This window comes from Halyomorpha halys, unplaced genomic scaffold, assembly GCF_000696795.3.
Source record: "Halyomorpha halys isolate HHAL.00 unplaced genomic scaffold, Hhal_1.1 Scaffold1157.1, whole genome shotgun sequence".
Taxonomy (NCBI): Eukaryota; Metazoa; Arthropoda; class Insecta; order Hemiptera; family Pentatomidae; genus Halyomorpha; species Halyomorpha halys.
In genome coordinates, this window is record NW_027108759.1 from 670,849 (window position 1) to 689,181 (window position 18,333).

The 18,333-nt window shown below is 30.1% G+C and overlaps 1 protein-coding gene across 1 annotated transcript in view; it reads left to right on the forward strand.

The window, feature by feature from the left end:
- The first annotated feature begins 2,374 nt into the window (after positions 1–2,374).
- LOC106688591 (uncharacterized PE-PGRS family protein PE_PGRS20) overlaps positions 2,375–18,333 on the forward strand; it is a 74,747-nt gene continuing 58,788 nt past the window's right edge. The window contains exon 1 of the mRNA XM_014433125.2: positions 2,375–2,420. The gene's annotated coding sequence lies outside the window, so the exon portion shown is untranslated. The remainder of the gene's footprint in view (positions 2,421–18,333) is intronic.

Below are 18,333 nucleotides of genomic sequence, written 5' to 3' on the forward strand. Positions count from 1 at the left end.
TATTGTTGAAATTTCAGTATTATTGTTCGTATGCCAATGGTAAACAAGTATTTGAGAAATGCGTTTGAATTTCAACACACTTCTATATTATTAGTTTACACCTATAAAACATTGTTTTAGATGAAAAAGGAATTACAAAAGTGAGTTAATAATATGAACACAGTAAATAAATTTTATTTTTGCTAATAAAGGCTTTACTGCAATAGTACAATATTCAGTGATTAAAAACGAAGAAAGAGAATCTACTATCTACCTTGTCATATGCCCATTGTGGCACAAGCCAATATTTCAATATCATTTTTTTCCTTGGCATTCTGTTACATAATGATCTTTGTTACCTAAACCCATCTAAATAGAGTGACTTTAAGACAATGTTAAATAAGCAGTGATGCTAGTGTTTGTGGAGCATTTCTTGTATTTCCGCATCTACGCAACTTGGATTTTATCAAGTTTAGCAGGTTTGGGTGTTTGGAAACATAATTCAAAACAAGTTAAAAAAAAAAAAAACTTTATTCCTTTTTAACATCCGACGTTTCGACCTCTCAGGTCATTCTCAAGGATTCCTTATTCTGTCTTCATTCCTTTTTTTTCCTTTAAAATTCATTATTGCCGGCAATAATGAATTTTAAAGGAAAAAAAAGGAATGAAGACAGAATAAGGAATCCTTGAGAATGACCTGAGAGGTCGAAACGTCGGATGTTAAAAAGGAATAAAGTTGAGAGAAAGAGATCAAAATTGTTTTAAAAAGAAACTAAACCACTCTCAAACAACTATATTAATAAAAAATAAATCTAAAAAAAAAAACTTTAAAATAATTTGTATCATAAGCAACAATAAAAATAAACTCTAAATGCAGTGTGTTATAATCAGAATGGCTTATGCTTCATAATGTATGTATTGATCAGTTTAATTAATAGTCGTTAGCATCATGAATACTTTTAACAAGTCTATATATATTTATTTATTATAACTAATTAATATATTTATTAATTATAACTGTTAATATATATTCACAATATTTATAAAATAAAAAAAAATACATCATAATGGTAGCATAAAACGTATATTTAAATATAATGTAACGATATTAGTAATATATGTATTTATCTACTTTTTAATTGTAAAGAAAAACTTAAAAATATCTCAACCAGGTATGTTGAAAACCATGATTATAATAATTAAAAATTATTGTAATTTACCCACTGGCTATAATATAAGAACAATGAGAAATCGTTTGATAAGTCTTAAAATGATATTATATAAAAATCTATCAAATGCAAATAGAAAAATTATTAAAAGTGCAATGGAATGTTCAACATAAGAAATAAAATATTAAAATTAATGAATGACTTTCATAATTTAAGAAAATACTGTTATACCTTATAATTCAACTTCGAACACTAATAGATTCACTATAACCATCTTATGCGGATTCACCAACCCTATGTCTAGTCCACATCTTAGACTTATAAAACAAAAATGTATGCCAACAATTTGTTTTCATTATAATTAAAAAGGATATAATAGGCCCACAAAGGAATACAATTAGGAAATACAGTTATTATACCTTATAATTCAACTTCGAATACTAATAGATTCACTATAACCATCTTATGCGGATTCACCAACCCTATGTCTAGTCCACATCTTAGACTTATAAAACAAAAATGTATGCCAACAATTTGTTTTCATTATAATTAAAAAGGATATAATAGGCCCACAAAGGAATACAATTAGGAAATACAGTTATATGCATGATAAAATTAAACGTAATGATAATCTTATCAGAGCAATCTGCATCAATTTTTGCAGGACATTGCGCATCAATCTTCGTTTCCTCTGAGTACCTTCGTGCGTTGGTTTTTTAACTCATTGCAGACTAAATAATTATCTATTATTGTCAAACATTGGAATGACAACACTATGTTTCACAGCTATGTTTATCTAAATAGAAAATCTAGATCACATGTGGCATTGACATCGGACAAACATGTCCACCCGGGCAAAAATCCTCTGACGCAAGCTTCGTCAATCGGCTGAAGCTGCTTTCAATTACAGATTCATCTGATAAATACAGTATCTTGGAAGTTAAAAGTGCCTTCACTGAATATAATAATACTTGCTAAATATGTAAATGAACCCTTATCGTGGAAATGTCTATCTCGTTGGGAAATGAAGGGTTTGGTAACCGGCCCGACCAAGGTAAAGGGTAGATAGACTTTACTTGAAACACCGGAGGAAGAGAATAGTCACGCATCGCATTCATATAGTTTGATGAAACCTCCCCGTTGTGACAATGTGATATTGCACTGTTACGGGGATGGTGAGGGGAGGGGAGGCAAGTGGGGACCCGGGGCCTCTGGGCAGGTTATAGTCACTCCGGTCAGAGCAGCCCTCACGCAGACATCGCCGGCATTGAGGTGAGTCTTCGCATCTTCTTATAGGGGATTTAATGCATCATCAGTCTTCATATTACTCCTCTTCTATTGTGGATTTTTAATTACAAACTCAGAACTATCAGTACCGGTATCCAAAATTTTAATTTTATTAAATATTTATTCCCAACAAAACTTGTTTATTTAATTTGAAAACAGTTTGTATGCATGATATTGTTTTTCTAGTTTCAACTATTCCCATATTTTTTGTGCCATTCAGAGCGTAAGTGAAACCGGTTTGTCTTATCAGATAACATGTGACATCGATATCCTTCTCTATTTTTTACAATTACTTAATGATTAACATTTGCCATAATTTTTGCATTCGTTAGATTTTTATTCAATTTGAATATTTTCGTAATCATCATTATTTTTTTTTTTTACTCTATCCCAAGTGACTTAAATGCATACACCTTCTCCCACCGTTAAAGTCTCTTTTCTTACTTATTTTTTAGTGCATGTTCAGCATATTATGATTATCATTTCATCTATTCAGTATTTGATTAGTTTATTTATTTCAATAAGTTACTAATCATATAATCTATTGTATTTTGCATGATATTAAATTAGTATTGTAAACATTAAACAAATAATGCTGGTATAAACTATACAGCTCCCTGAAAGTGAATCTTTATGTAAAAGAGATAAGTTTCAGTGAGCTTTAATTTGTAGACAATGGTTTTATGAATTCACACTTCTTGATAACTACATTTTTTTAAAATTATTAATGTATAAATTCGTTTTTTTGAACGGCTATCTATGCAATTATGTTTTGCATAATTTTAACGTTCATAGTATGTTAATTATTAATAACACAGACTACTAATTTACTTAATTGCTTTAAATATAACAATAATCTTTTATTAAATGAACACAAAAATCATGGTTGATAATTATTTTGTTTAGATTAAGCATTTATGTTTTAATTATTTTATTTTATGTTTTAGGGTAAAATTAAGTATCGTGAATAAATTACATCATGGTTAACAACTGTTCTATCATTTGATTTGTGAATTAATCATCTAACAGACAAGTTCATCAGCATAAAATCTCGTATATGATAAAAAAAAAAAAAACTCCCGGGATTCCATTTGTTAATGTAAAACTATTCTACTTTTCACTTTTAAATAATAAAACTTTTTTTTATGTGTTTGTTTTAATTAACATAACTTAGTTTAATTTAATTTTTAAATTCATCTTATCAATGGACCTAACTCATTGCATTTTATCCGAACACACCGTGAACAAATATCAATCTTATGATTTGACCTTGAACGCCACACATAAAAGCAACTTCTTTTATTACATATTATAAGTAATAAATTTAATTAATATATTAAATATTTTAAATTATATTATATATATTCCCCAAATTGAAATAGTATTTTTGTACGATTGTTCTTGTATTGATATTATTATCGATAAAAATCTCATGCTTATTTTTGCCTATTAATCTTGAACTTTACTCTATTTAGTACAATGCATAATATGTCTTGTGAAAGGAAGAATTCTTCTTTCAAATTCCTTAACCCAAATAATAAAATACTTATTACAATTCTCGTTTGACTGTTATTTCATATTTCAGTTTGTAATAAAAACTAACTAGAATCATACAACCGAGTAAAATCATATAAATTATACCAATATTTTATGAAGATTGTTTTTTGCATTATGTTTTAATCTTGATAACCTTAAATAAATTTAAATATAAACAAAATTGTAGGATGAGTGGTTGAAGCCGTCCATTGAAAATAGCTGCATAAACCATCTTAGTTGCCGCTAGCAAAAATACGTAATATTTTCCTGAACTCTCATGATCAAGCCGGTATGTCTCCTTACGTCATCGATAAGTTTGATCCACCATTGATACTATCTTTGGTCTAACTTCAATCATCATAAACTTGTTTATTACTTAGCGAAATAGATTATGTTTTGTTTAGAATTCATTTCTAATTAGATTTTGAGCGGGATCCATCAAATTTTATTTTTAATATATCAATGGATTCAATAAAAATAATTATATGCATCTCTCTCCATTGGTAAATTAGAACAATCGAATATAATTTAGAATCGATAGTAAGAATCTAAATTTTAAAATACAGATCTCAATACTAATGAACTGGTCTTATTTATTCCACATGCGAAATAAGAGTCAACGATATATTAGCATTTAGCACTTTCGGTTTAAGGCTTTCAGCGAAGTCATTACTCCTAAGTATCAATTACTTATCTCTTTCACAAATCCTTTCTTGATTTCACAAGGCCTGAGCTGTATAGGTCTCCCTAACAAATACAATAAAAAAATTTAATTTGATTCTAGTTGGGGTTACATAAAACGTTCATGCTAGGCTCGGTTATTTGTTTTATACAATTTGAACTATCCCCACTGATGACATAAATTAATTTCCTCTATATTTTTAATTACTACAAGATTGACTCTTAGGACTTACAAACATTACCTATTGTTATTGTGAACTTGAGATATTAGAGAGGAACGCATTAATTGGACAAATTAATTATGTAATTTGTATTATTAATCTCGTTGCAACTTGAGGTGGGAGGTAGTATGCAATGGGTCAGTGAAAGGATCCTGCAATTTAGCTACATATAAATTGAGCTTTATATATTTTTTTATATAGCATAGTTAAGCGAATGCACCTATCTGAATTTTTTTTTATATTTAGTCATTTATCCTCGCCTGTCGTTCATTTTGTAAAAATAACGATTGATTTTTCAGGCTTTAGGGCAGATTAATTCGGGCATTTCTCATGACCAGTTTCTTATCAGAAGTATATTTATTTGTTATTTCAGGATTTTTGTATTCTGGTTATAACCTGTGTACTCTTATTATGTTCGTGGAACTTATCGCTTAGTCATTTAATGATTTGTTACTGCATCCGATTGTAATTGTAGGTATGTGTAAGTCTCAATGACAGGTTATGTTACGACCATAATTGTGTGAACGTACTTTTGCCGCTAAATATTTATTGACTCTTTTTATATTTTTTTTATATACTAGTTGTTTAAACTGTTCATATAAGTAAGTCGTTCATCAGGGTCTTAATTATTAAAGAATTATTGTCAAATTATTCTAAATACTGTAAAAGTTAATATCATTATTAACAATCAAACTCTGTAAATTGAATGGAGTGCCTATCATACCTTAAATGCTACATCATAATAAAACTTGGTTGGGAAATTTACAGCAAATATTTCATGCTGGAAAGAAAATATTAATCATTGAAAAAAGTAGAAATAGAACTGAACATTTATTACACATTAATATTTAAAATAATTAATAATATGTCTAATTAAAAAAGAGTGTAATTGACAAGTAACATAACCAGAAGGACAAATAGATATTAACATTTTTTTTTTGTCATGGAAGAAAATATCTTTTTCAACTTCTTCAACTAGAAATGATGTTATTTATAAATTATCAGAAAACTTTATTTACGTATATAGGTATAAATAAAAGTATTTAAAGGAGTACTTGAGTTCTAAAAACAATTAGTTTATTATTATATATTGTTTCTACTCAAATTGCCCCTCATACAAGATATAAAATAATTATATTGCCTCTATTGACTTCGAAATAGCATTCGTACTAAATATAATAATATGATGCATATGATAGAAAAATGATTTTATTACATGCGCAAGCTTTCCTCATATATAATTGTAATATAAAAATTATTCCTATAATTAAAAAAAATTAAAATCGCGAGATAGTTTAGTAAATAATAGAAATATCATCAAGTAAAAATAATTTAATGTAAAATCATTGTTTTTATAATAATAATATCACACGGCTTCAGCAAACTTTTCTATATCGCGTCAGTCGATATCATAGATCTATTAATTAAAAAATTTAATGCATAGTTTATATTTATTTTTTTTATGTAACTATAGACTAAAAAAAATATTTTACTCGACATTAAGAAAGATTTTTTTCTCTATGACCTCCATCGATTGCTTACTTTTCAGATAATATACATGTATTATTAATCCAGACATCAGTTGTACCATGATGCATTGACAGTTCTGCTTTTAGGAAGTTATTTACCACAATAATCCATGACAAATAATAATATTTTGCCAGTTAATATTACAAATTTTCGATTCGATTTCATAATTACTAATGCCTTTAATGGAAATCACTCATAACAATAATGTGCGGTACAATTGACACAGACTGCCATTGCATTACAACGGATATTAATGAAACAATAATAGATCTCTTCGAAACCATAAGAGGCAATTTCGTTAATTGTATCACTTGCCCTGAATTTAGATGTAAATTGACAATGATTATCGAAATTTCGTAACTCGAGGAACACCTTGGCCCGATTTTCGACAAAACAGACAAGTCAAGGTGATACTAATGTGGACTATAGATCACGATGACGTATGATAATACAATCGTAATAAATGATTTAATATTTGCTTTAGGACATGAGGGAGCAGATAGATAATAAATGCACTGTTACAACACAAACCGGTGGGGGCTATGGCGACTGATTTAGTAAGACCTTACTGCATTGCGGGCTGCATACCAACCCCTGACAAATCCCCGATATTTCCTTTAAAGGCATTACCTAACTTCGTTGATAATAAAACTAAGGAAAGTTTTAAATCCTGATTTTTTTTCCTTTGCCAAATGCTAATACGTATTTTTTCTCATAACTATAATAAACTTTTTAAATTCGGTCCATATTTTGATCTAATATGGGAAGATGTATTTGTTCAAAGTCAGTGTTTGATCAAATAATTTTTATCCCCGCCCCAAACCCGTTTTTATGTCCAATCAAATATTTAGGAAGATAGTAAAACCTTCCCCTATTCGGAATCCTGTCGAAGACTTTAGTATAATTAGTCATTTCAATTAATAATTTTATTTTTTTAATAAAATAAATTGTATCCAATTTAATAAATTAATTGGCCCTTGAGGGGTTTATACTTAGCAGAGTCCAGAATAAACCAATGTTAATTAAGTTATATAGAGCAGGTTTCATAAACACAAATAAGGTCAACTTTTTATAAACTAGAAAGAAAAAGAATGATAACCATGAAGGTTCTAGTGCCATTCGATTCAAATCATGCATTGTTTGCAATTTCCTTCAGGATCTTTAAAAAAACTCCAGGATTGTCAAAATATTCGTTTACTCGAAAAGGTTATCGATCAGCAAGTAACCAACCTTTTCTATTCTTCTTTCTAATCACAAATTACCAATTTTCTCTATAGAAATTCAAGGATTTTTTATTCTAATCATTCATGCGCCAGTCAATATTTACACTATAAAAATGAGATATCATTTAAAAAAAAAAATTATTTACGATGATTTTTCAAAATCAATTAATCAATCAATGATCATATTTGAATATTGATATAAAATATTGTATAATTATTTTAAAACCCAAGAGTGGTTAACTATATAAAATTCCAAAAGTATTTGATTAATTTCACATTATGATTTAAAAAAAATGTATTAATTATTATAAGATATAATGTTAACATTAATGCATATATTCATTTATATTAGTTATAATATAAAAAATGTAAAATTTAGAATAAGAAATTAAGATAAATTCTGAAATAAATTTATCATATTAATTCATATCATAATAATTATCTATTCGTAACTGGTGCAATTAACTGAAAATAGATATACATTTCGATTGAATAATGACAAAAAAAAACTTTTTTTTTTCATTAAAAAAGATAAGCATAATAACCGTGACCACTCAGCTAATTGGGGTAGCGGTCACAAAAATAGGGCAGTTAAGAAATTTGGTCCAGATGAAAGGGAAAGGCGGACCGTCCCAGCTGTTAGGTCAATGACGTTTTTGGACGTCTTTATAGGAACGATCATATTATATTTTTTTGATCGATTACTGAAAATAAAATAAGTATGTGAAACCTATAAGTATTTCTGAGCAGCTCACTTATAAGCAGCTTTTCATTCTAAAAAACTGGTAGCGGGTACCTCAAAAGTTTTCTCGACTTTTTTTTTTGTTTTTTTTAGTTTCATATGAAGGAGTAAGTTCATATAAAATGTATTGTTAGTTTTTAGACTCAAGCACTAAAGGTTTATGTAAATTTGTTTCTTCTATACTACTAAATGTTCACTTAAAAACGTATGAACTGCTTACTAGACTTTAAAAGTTTTAATTTATAAATCCGATTTAATGAGTATATGAATTAAGATGTATGCTAACAGTTGAAAATCAAAATCAAATTTAAACAGTATTTACCTTGAAAATCAGTTCTTAAAGTATAGTATCAGGTTTAGATAAATGATAGGAATACCACGAACGTAGGGTTTGAAATAAAAAAAGCTATAATTCAAACTGAAGAAATTTGTTTTTCAAATTTTTTATCCCCATAAATATTTACGCCTCTATTTTATTCATATCTGAAAGATTATCTTACAACTTTACCAATTAGGTTTGAGATGACTAACGTCGGTTGAAGTGAGCTGAAGAGGTGAACGGGTTTTTGGAAAGGGTACGGAGGCTGGGGCGGAACTGACCGCAAAATGTCTTTCGCAACACTGGACCGGTCTCCTGCTTGGCTAGTACAACTCCCATCAGTGGAAAAGAACTAACGTAAAAGGATAACTGTTAACTCGATAATTTAAATGTTTAAATGAAATATTTATAACATATAATAATATATGTTTGCTCACATTCACTAAGGGCCAACCGACGTATTCGCAACATACGGATAGGCTATAAGATTTCGTTTTCATTACGCAGTTGTCGGGAGCTGTTTTGTAACTTGTTCTGTAATTATGTAGTAATTGCTCTTACAGAATTGTTTTTATTCATCGAGTTGGAATAAATTATAACAGTAAATAAAAAACTGCAATGATGCGAATTAGTTAATTATTTAGTTTGGCCAGCTAACAATGGTCGTACTCTTTAAAAAGAATAGTATAAATAACTATTCGTCGTACGTGCTTCCTTAAATTACTTTAATTACTGCTACAGGGGAAACGGTGTAGCTAAATTTTGTCTTAAAAATGAGTAAGGGCTTTTGATACATTTTTGTAAGACGGACAGGACGGGAAAGTTAAAACAAGAGAAAAACGAGCTTAAGCCGATAATATCCGTAAAGTGTAAATATTAGACGTTTTCAATATAAATATTTTTCTCATGGACATTAAAGAACATGGGTGATTCCCGATTACGAGTCTTCAATTTTAACATTTACACATTAATTATTTACAGTAAAGCCATAAATGTTTCAGAAAAAAAATATTGTTTCATTGTTGATTATGTGCAGAAGATGGTCGGGAGTGGGGGTGCGGTCAGCAAAAAAACCCAAATAAACAAAAAAATATTTATTCGTGCCGACGTTTCGACCTAACTTTCAGGTCTTCATGAGGAAGTTGTAGTCAGAGGTTATAGCTTCACTGCCATTATGCTGTTTATAGATTATCTTTTATTTCTTTACGAATTAACTTGTACTCATAAAGGATTATTGAAAAAGGTTTAGCAGCTAAATAGAACTAGCACCATCATGTAAATTAAGAGAAGTTTTGAAAAAATCCCAAATTACCTCAAAATCTGATAAGTGAAAGAGGCTGCCTTAATTGCCGAGCTCATTGGAGCGTTGACCCCAGCGTTCCAGGTTCAGAACGATGTGGGTTCGATTCTTTCCTTGGCACGGTTAATATAAAATTCTAAGCGGTTTCGCTAATTCTGACTTGTACGATCTGGAAAACTCTAGGTTTCTATCAGGAGTGTAAAATGTACCAGGAGGCCCACTTTCTGTATTTGTCGTGCCAGTAAAGGTAGTTCGTAAAATTATGACTATGAGAGATTCATAATTGAATTAAAAACTGTGGAATATTTACCCAAAATGTTGGGGTAGAGTACGTATAAACAACTCTCCCCAGTGAAAAATTACTCCTCTTAAACAACCTTATCAACCAAAGTGTAGAACTTACGTTTCAGTCAAAACCCAAACTTGGGGTTGGCCAGAGCCTCTTTCTTTTATTATCTCTCTCCTTGTTTTATTTTATGATCTGCAATTTAGGTAGAAAACAAGCAATATCAAATAATACTTAAATTTACCTTCTAAATAGCTACTTCCATTCTGATACCAACTTGCTGAACAATTTTTTTTTTTACATTCTGCATAATTATAATTGAAAAACAGTAATAATATATATTTGAATTGATATTCTTGTTATCAAACCATAATATTGTTATATTAAAATTTATATGACTAAAATTTGGTTACAAGTTTAATGGGTATAGTCAAGAAAAAGCAATAAAAAAATTTACACCTACTTTTATCTTTTATTCGTTTTATTTTCTTCTTTTATTTATTAATTTATTGTGCTAGGCTGAAACAAATATTTAAAAAAATATGTGTTCAAGACCGCAACACTGATTTAGTACTCTTTCCAAAGATATCATTTGGTTTAAAAGAAACTTATTTTTTAGTTTAACAGAGTATTTTGCAGAGGGAACATTATAACATCTCATGATCTCATGTGATCAATCCGAGCAAATTTCGCAACTTCGTAAACTTGGGCTCGTAGCGAAAGCGAACATCGTCAGTTCGACCTTCGTATGCGTGCTTGTGCAAATCCCTGACTGTCTCATATATATGGGCGTCGTTATATATTCCTATAGTCCTTAGGGATCTTATATATTGTCATTCCTGTATGTTAACCTTCACTAGAAAGCCCATTGAACAGATGATTGGCTAAAATTAAATTTAAAAAAAAAATAATTAGTAAAATTAAAATTTTAAGAACCAATAGACTCGATACTTTTTTTTCACAAGCCACATTTATATTTTTGTTATATTCCTCTAATAATACTATAATAATTAATCTTAAGACTATAAGTTTAGTGGAAAATTGCGGGCTCACTAGTCGTTAGCGTTGTCAGTGTTCAAGAAGTTCAATCCTTATTCCAGTTTACGTATGTATGACACCTATGTGGCTTTTCCGTTGGAGTCAAACTCTAAAAAGTGGTATGACCATTTAGCAGAGACTACACATTAACTCGATATGCCTCCATTTTTTAAAGTCCATTACTAGAGGTAGGTCATTATGCCTCACAATCCGTCATGGTACCCCTTTCTGAAATTGTAACTACCTTTGAAAAAGCCTTATTGTCTGCATGACTGGGATCCAAACATCCTGACCTTTCCCTTGATGGGGTGGAAGAGTGTCAAGAGTTTGTATAGGGTACCCTTTACTATTTGCTACTTCCTTGGACCTATAGGCCGCCAGATAATTTCGGAAAATAAAATTATATTCAGTTAAATATTCTGAGAAAGAATTCCTCAGCTACGAGAAGCTAGCAGTCGTTATTAAGGAGTCAGATTTCCAAGGAGTCAGATTCCCCTTAACATAAAGTGCTTATAAAAATAAAGGGCTCAAAAAAAAATTGTTATCTTTCTCTCCTGCAGTGGAATCTGAAGCGGTGTGGGCATTGCACAATTTTCACTTTGCATAATCATAGAGTTGAAATTATCACCCTACTTAGAGTTGAAATTATTCTTCACTAGTTTCTAAACCGATATTTATATATTAGTCATAGACAAAACTTTCTGGTACTAATTTTTCAAATAAGCTTTTCAGTTGACAATTCAACTAATTCCAAATTAAACAGTTTTCGGAAAAAGTATTTTTAATATCAAAATTTAAACTTTTTTTTGTGATAGTAGGCCAAAAATATAATATACCAGTTTAATAAAATTTACATGCTGCATTGCTAAATTGTTATAGAATAAATATCGAAAATATTAAGAATGATTTTGCAGTGTAGGACTCCAACGGGAATCTCGGGCCGACGTAAGAAAAGAAAAAAAAGAATGATTTTATGGAGTCTACTGAAAGACTTATATGCATGTTAAGTGAAATTTCAAAACTATCAAATAAATATTATCCAAAATCATATTAGAACAGACATTCTACATAAGCTTCAACTAATTTCTAGGGAAAATATTATTTTTTCTAACATCTTTGGTTTTCCAACAATATGTAATGTGTCTATTTTACAAATTATATTTCCGTAAATGTTTTCAACCTGGAACAAACATTTTTCTTCTTATCTTCCTAGATACAGTAACAAATCCTTTTATATTTATTCATTTTTGTATTAATAGCTAAAATATGAAATGGTCAATTAATTCAAACAGACAATTAAAGTTACTTTAGAGGAATATTTAAAAAAAAAATCGCATTAAAGCCCTATCAGACTATTTCAATGAGGTTGAGACCTATCTGATATCAAAGAGCATTTAATTTTACATTGACAGACTGAGTTTAATCAAAATAGTTAGAGCTGTTCTTGAGGAAACAGGAAAACGGTGAAAAATCGATTCTATAAAGTGGCACCGCTGGTCAGTCCATTTTATCGAAATGTTACTGTCACGTCTCTGTTATATGTCCGCCTTAAATGTGTAATTTTAGTTTCGTAAGACTTTTCGTTTTTACAGGACTTAGTAATTTGGACCCAGGGGACGATCGAAATATTTTCCCTTACTATATAATCTATACATAGTAATTCTCTATATAGGTAAGTGAAAAAAAAAAAAATGTACACGGTTTTTGGGGATGTTTGATTTGCAGTATGGTTTTCTGGGAGAACAAAAATATTTAAAAAAATAATAATAAATAAACAGAAAATTCCAGGATCCACCTGGTTCTAGCCTTGCTTTGATTGTAGTTTTATATATTTCGCACAGGTTTATTTTATATATTTCGTGTTAATACGTTACGTGAGAAAATCACTCAACCAATCTTCTCTCAGACACACACACAACATTTTATGAGACTTGGTTGCTTGGACTCATGGAGATCTCGTATTTCCCTTGAAAAATGGAATTAGAATGTTGAACGATTACAATACTTCTCCATACTATATATTTCATATATAGTATATATTTTGAAAGTGAAAGTATAAAAGTAATAATATCAAGTAGGAGGTGTTGGGTTTAAAACGTTCGGAAATATATAAGTACCATACTTTTGTCACTAATTAAGCATCGATATTCCTCCTGGAGGACTGAGCTTGGAGTGGACAACAATACTGACATTGCTAAAGAGAAGCAGCTACCGAGAGTGGCGGAAGGCTACCATTAGGCCCATCGGGCTGCGGAACCGTGCCAAGGACTGCTCGGGAAAGCTGCACTCTTGATGGCCCGCTGCCATCCATGGTTATCTGTATCTTCTTCTTACAGGGCGTTAGATTAATGTAGAACGTGGTAAATACGTAATATGCATAACAAATAAGGAATAATAACGTATATTTAAATACCATAAATGTAAAATTTCGTGTATTTAATTTGCATTGTAATGCTTTGCTTTTAAATTACCATAAATTTGATCCATGTTATCGAAATAATCCTTATTAATTTACTATACATCTCTAATGTTTCAGGCAACCTGGCCAAAATGTTTAAGGATAGTGAAGTTTAATAATAATGATTCTTATCTAACTAAATAAGAGATTTCTACAGTTTTTAGCAAAGACCCTCGTTGATTACTTCATTAAGTCCAAAATTTCCTCCACAAAGAGCAAGATCTAAAGTTATAGTTAAATTTATCCGTTTCGTTATGTATACTACTTATTATGTCACTTAATAGGTCTTTAGATAAAACATTAGTATGTTTTATTAGACTTTAAAGTACGACCACATTAAAATTGGAGTGTGGGATTAGTGGGACTCGTGAGCCGGCATCAGCCCAAAGACCACCGATTGGACAAAACATTGATACATTTTTAAGTAAAAGGTATCAACTATTACGTCCTCTTTGTTCCATGCTTCGTTTTATTTTTCTCTGTATCCGTTATGGTTGAAAGAAGTTACGCTATGACGAACAATGGGAGAACGGACTTGATTCGTGGTACCGCTTCCTGAAAGTTATTTAAAACAGGTGAGAGACGTTTACGCTTTCAGTAATGTGCATAAAAATCCAGTGAAGTAGTAGCTTAACTTTTATTTGGTTTTAAACCAGAAACATATTGGAGATATTTTATTATTGCTAAAGTAAAAAAAATAATTCAAATAATTAATAAACAATTGTCCAATGATTTTCAGAGTTTTTAGATTCTACGTATCTTGAAGCGTAAAACTGAAAATTTTGGGTTGATATTTTTGTTTTCACCTACTGAGGTTCATTATTTAAAATAATAATTATTCTAACAAGGTGTTAATAGATGACCTTAGAATCATATGAGTTGATGGTCTGGGGTGGGGTCAATAAATAAACCAAAAATTATTTATTTGTGCCGACGTTTCGACCTGAATATCAGGTCTTCATTAGGGCTAAAAAAACGATTATTCTAATTATTTAACTAATATAATAATAACTAAATTATTAATAATAGAGCTTTTCAAAGACGAAAGCCTGCTTACAATAGGACAAAGTAAAATTTAGAACATACTAAGTAGAAAAAAAATCTTTTCAAGTTTTAGAATATTTTATTGCTTGTAACAGCTCATTCTGCTTAAGCTGCATTGCTTACCAACAAAGTATTTCGTTTTAATTAATTACTTGTGATTAATTGAACATGATAATTAATTATTAACTAATTATTAACCCATGGAAAGAACAGTATTAATTAAACATTAGCGTAAAATATAATATATCAGAGCTCTATCATAAGCTACAAGTTGAAGTCGTTGACTTCTCAATACAAGCATCTAGTAAAGAGCAATTAACGTATTAATTATCCTATGATGGATAAATAAGTTGGTTATTAAATGAGAGGTTAACTAATGTCAACAAGCCTTTATTTTTAAATATACAGTTTTTTTTTTTATTTTTAAGTTAAAAGAAAATAATAATTCTTAATTGAAAATAAAGTTTTGTTTAAATATTCAAATGTATGAATTCATCTTATTAAACAAAAAATAAATGAGTTTAATTGGATCTTGATGAAAAATTAGGGGAGATCTGTAACAATGATTTTTTTTTTATCTTAAGTTCTATCGAAATCCAATAACTGACTGGGGCTGAGGTGAAAAACAGATTAAACGACCAAGGTGGGGATCGAACCCACTACTTTCTGAATCAGGTACTTAGGGACCCTTACCACAACGTGCTCTGCTATAATTTCCTAAAAACCATGTTAATTTTAAATAGTAGCATTGAATAAATATAAAATGCATCATAATCCGACACTCTCGTAATCCATTTGGAATGAGGTATTTCGCTTTCACTTCAATTATGATTCTATCCATTGCCAAGTAATGAAGGCCTTTAAGAATATCAAAAATTTATTTTCTGCATATTTAGCATTATCAATTTCGATATATGAAAAAAAACCTATAATATGGTACTTCAAGAGTATTCCGTACCTTTATTTCCGATTTGGAGACTTACCCATTAACTCACTTCGAAATCGATTACAGTATAATTGAAGCTCCACGACTTGTAAGTATCCCCTTGGGCAGGAGGGTGGCGTCAGAGAGGAAGATATACAACAGAAGGGGCGTGGTGGGTTTTCACAAGAGCAGGAGGACTCCGGAGGACAAAGAGGCTACGGTAGGGGAAGTACTTATTGCCAACTGGCACCGAAACATTAATCAGTCAAGGTTTGGGATTCATACTGTCCAGTGCAAGTGAGTCCTATTGTCTATCGTCAAAATACCGTTTAAGATTATTAGTAATAAATTTTATTTTTTTTTTTACATTTATAGTTAGATATTGGTATTTGATAATGATACATTTTTTTACATAAAAAATCCTATTTTCAATGTTCACATTCCAATGAAAAATCAATTTCTATGAGCCTCTATGTTTTTGTTTTAAATAGAAATTTTGGTATGTTGGTCTTGTAAAGACTAAAATTTGCAGCAAATAATTATTTATATTAATAGCAAAGCATTATTTTTTTTTTTTTATTTAGGACAGAAATATTTTATGTAACAATTTCTAAGTTGTTTAGGAGAATTCAAGTTTCTCGTATTATGAGAGCGTGGGTTGTGTGGGTTTCTCACGTAACGTATTTACATGAAATATATAAAATAAACCTGTGTCACTAGAAACCATGAAAGGTCTGTAACGGACCCTGAAATTTTCTGATTTTCTTAAATGTTTGTTCTCCCTTGAAAACCACACTCATATTAAACATCACCGAAATCCCCAAAACCGTGTTCTAGTGCAGTGGTTCCCAAACTGTCGTGGCAATAATATTTCTACCATGCACGGAATATATAGTAAGGGAAAGTATTGCGATTTTGAATTGGAGTTTTCAATGGAAATACACCTTTTAAAGTCGCACCCCTGAGTACATACAAGCAAGTCTCGCAAAAAAGGTGTATGTATGTGTGTAAATAGCCTAACTCAAAAATTAAGAGTCGTTACGAGACTGAAATTATTTATTTGAGGTAAATATATGCCAGGGATGTGACAGCAACATTTTCGATAAAATCGACTAACCGGAAGTGCTATTTCAGAGATTTGACTTTTAAATTTTTTTTCGATTTTCTTCAAAACCACTCTACGATTTTGATTAAGCTCAGTGACCTAATTAATTAAGTGATCTTTAATTTAAGATAGGTTTTATCCTCATTAAAATGGACTAACAATGCTTGAATACAGAATTTTCTAAATTCTTTTTCTAAAGTACTTTTAATTTTGTTTATTTGAAAAAAAATAAACATTTTTCATTTTTAGCAATAATATAAAATGTATAAATACAAAATATTAAAGAATTAAAGGAGAAAAAATAGATTTATTATATTCGAATGAAAACAAACGAGAACTCCCGGCCTTTTTCAATTGCTTTACATTTTGTTATCTTTGGTTTAAACTGTTTTATTTTTGGAAGAACAAAATTTATTTACCTCGAGAAAGCCTAAAATACGAAATTGTATTGCAACAGATAAATACAAATTTTTGCCTTCTATAGTCTTTTTATTTTTTTCTTCCAAAAAACTTCATCACGAGCTATTTACTACACAAAACTTATGCACTTAGGAACATATGCAGGGTGGTAAGTGAAAGTTACGTCATGCGCGCACCATATATTTACAGTGATTTAGCAATTTAGTAGTAAAATACAATTACAATATACAATATAAAATGGCAACACCATCATCTTCTTGTCTATCTATATTACCACTTGTTTTTATATTTCTGCTACTCATTTAGGCTTAAGAATTAATATATAATTTAGAAATGTATTATTAGAACTGAACCGAAGACTCTTCATGGATTGTATTGTTTCTTTCTATTCATTTTTTTTTTTAACTTACGTATATATTATGAAGTGCCGTTGATATTTAGTATTTTAATAAAAATTGGTCTATTTTATTTCCTTTTTCTCTTACATATATATTTAACCGCTTTAAGGATAATTATGCAGCAAATTGTTTTTTTTAGCATGCATTCGCGTGCTGCGAAATATTTTTAGCACAGAAAGGGTGCCGCAAAGTTATTTTAGCTTAAGAAGGGGGACGCTAAATTTTATTAGCTTAATAAGAGTGCTGCGGCTAAAAAGTTTCGGAACCAGTGTTTTATGTTATGAAACGGATATGAATTTATCCCAACCTATTCCAAAGACACAGAATTTTCCTTATTTACCTTATATGAGTTGAATATTTTTTTATATTATTATGAGATTTATTATTATTATGAGTTGCACTTTTATATTTAACCAAGCAGCATATAATGAACTTTTCAAGTTTATAGTGCTCCCCCCCCCCAGATTACGGATAAATAAAAAAAAACAGTGTATCGGAGTGCATTTTAACGTCAAACGGTCCAGCCCCAATTGACGTGCCATCAGCTGACCAAAATACCGCAGGAGGCAGAGGATAAAGGAGACGAAACGAATCGTACAGGGGGCGACTCTCGCCTTTCTTGGCGGCCTTGTCAGTGAAAGTCTTAGGCGAGTAATTCGCTCTCACTAGCAG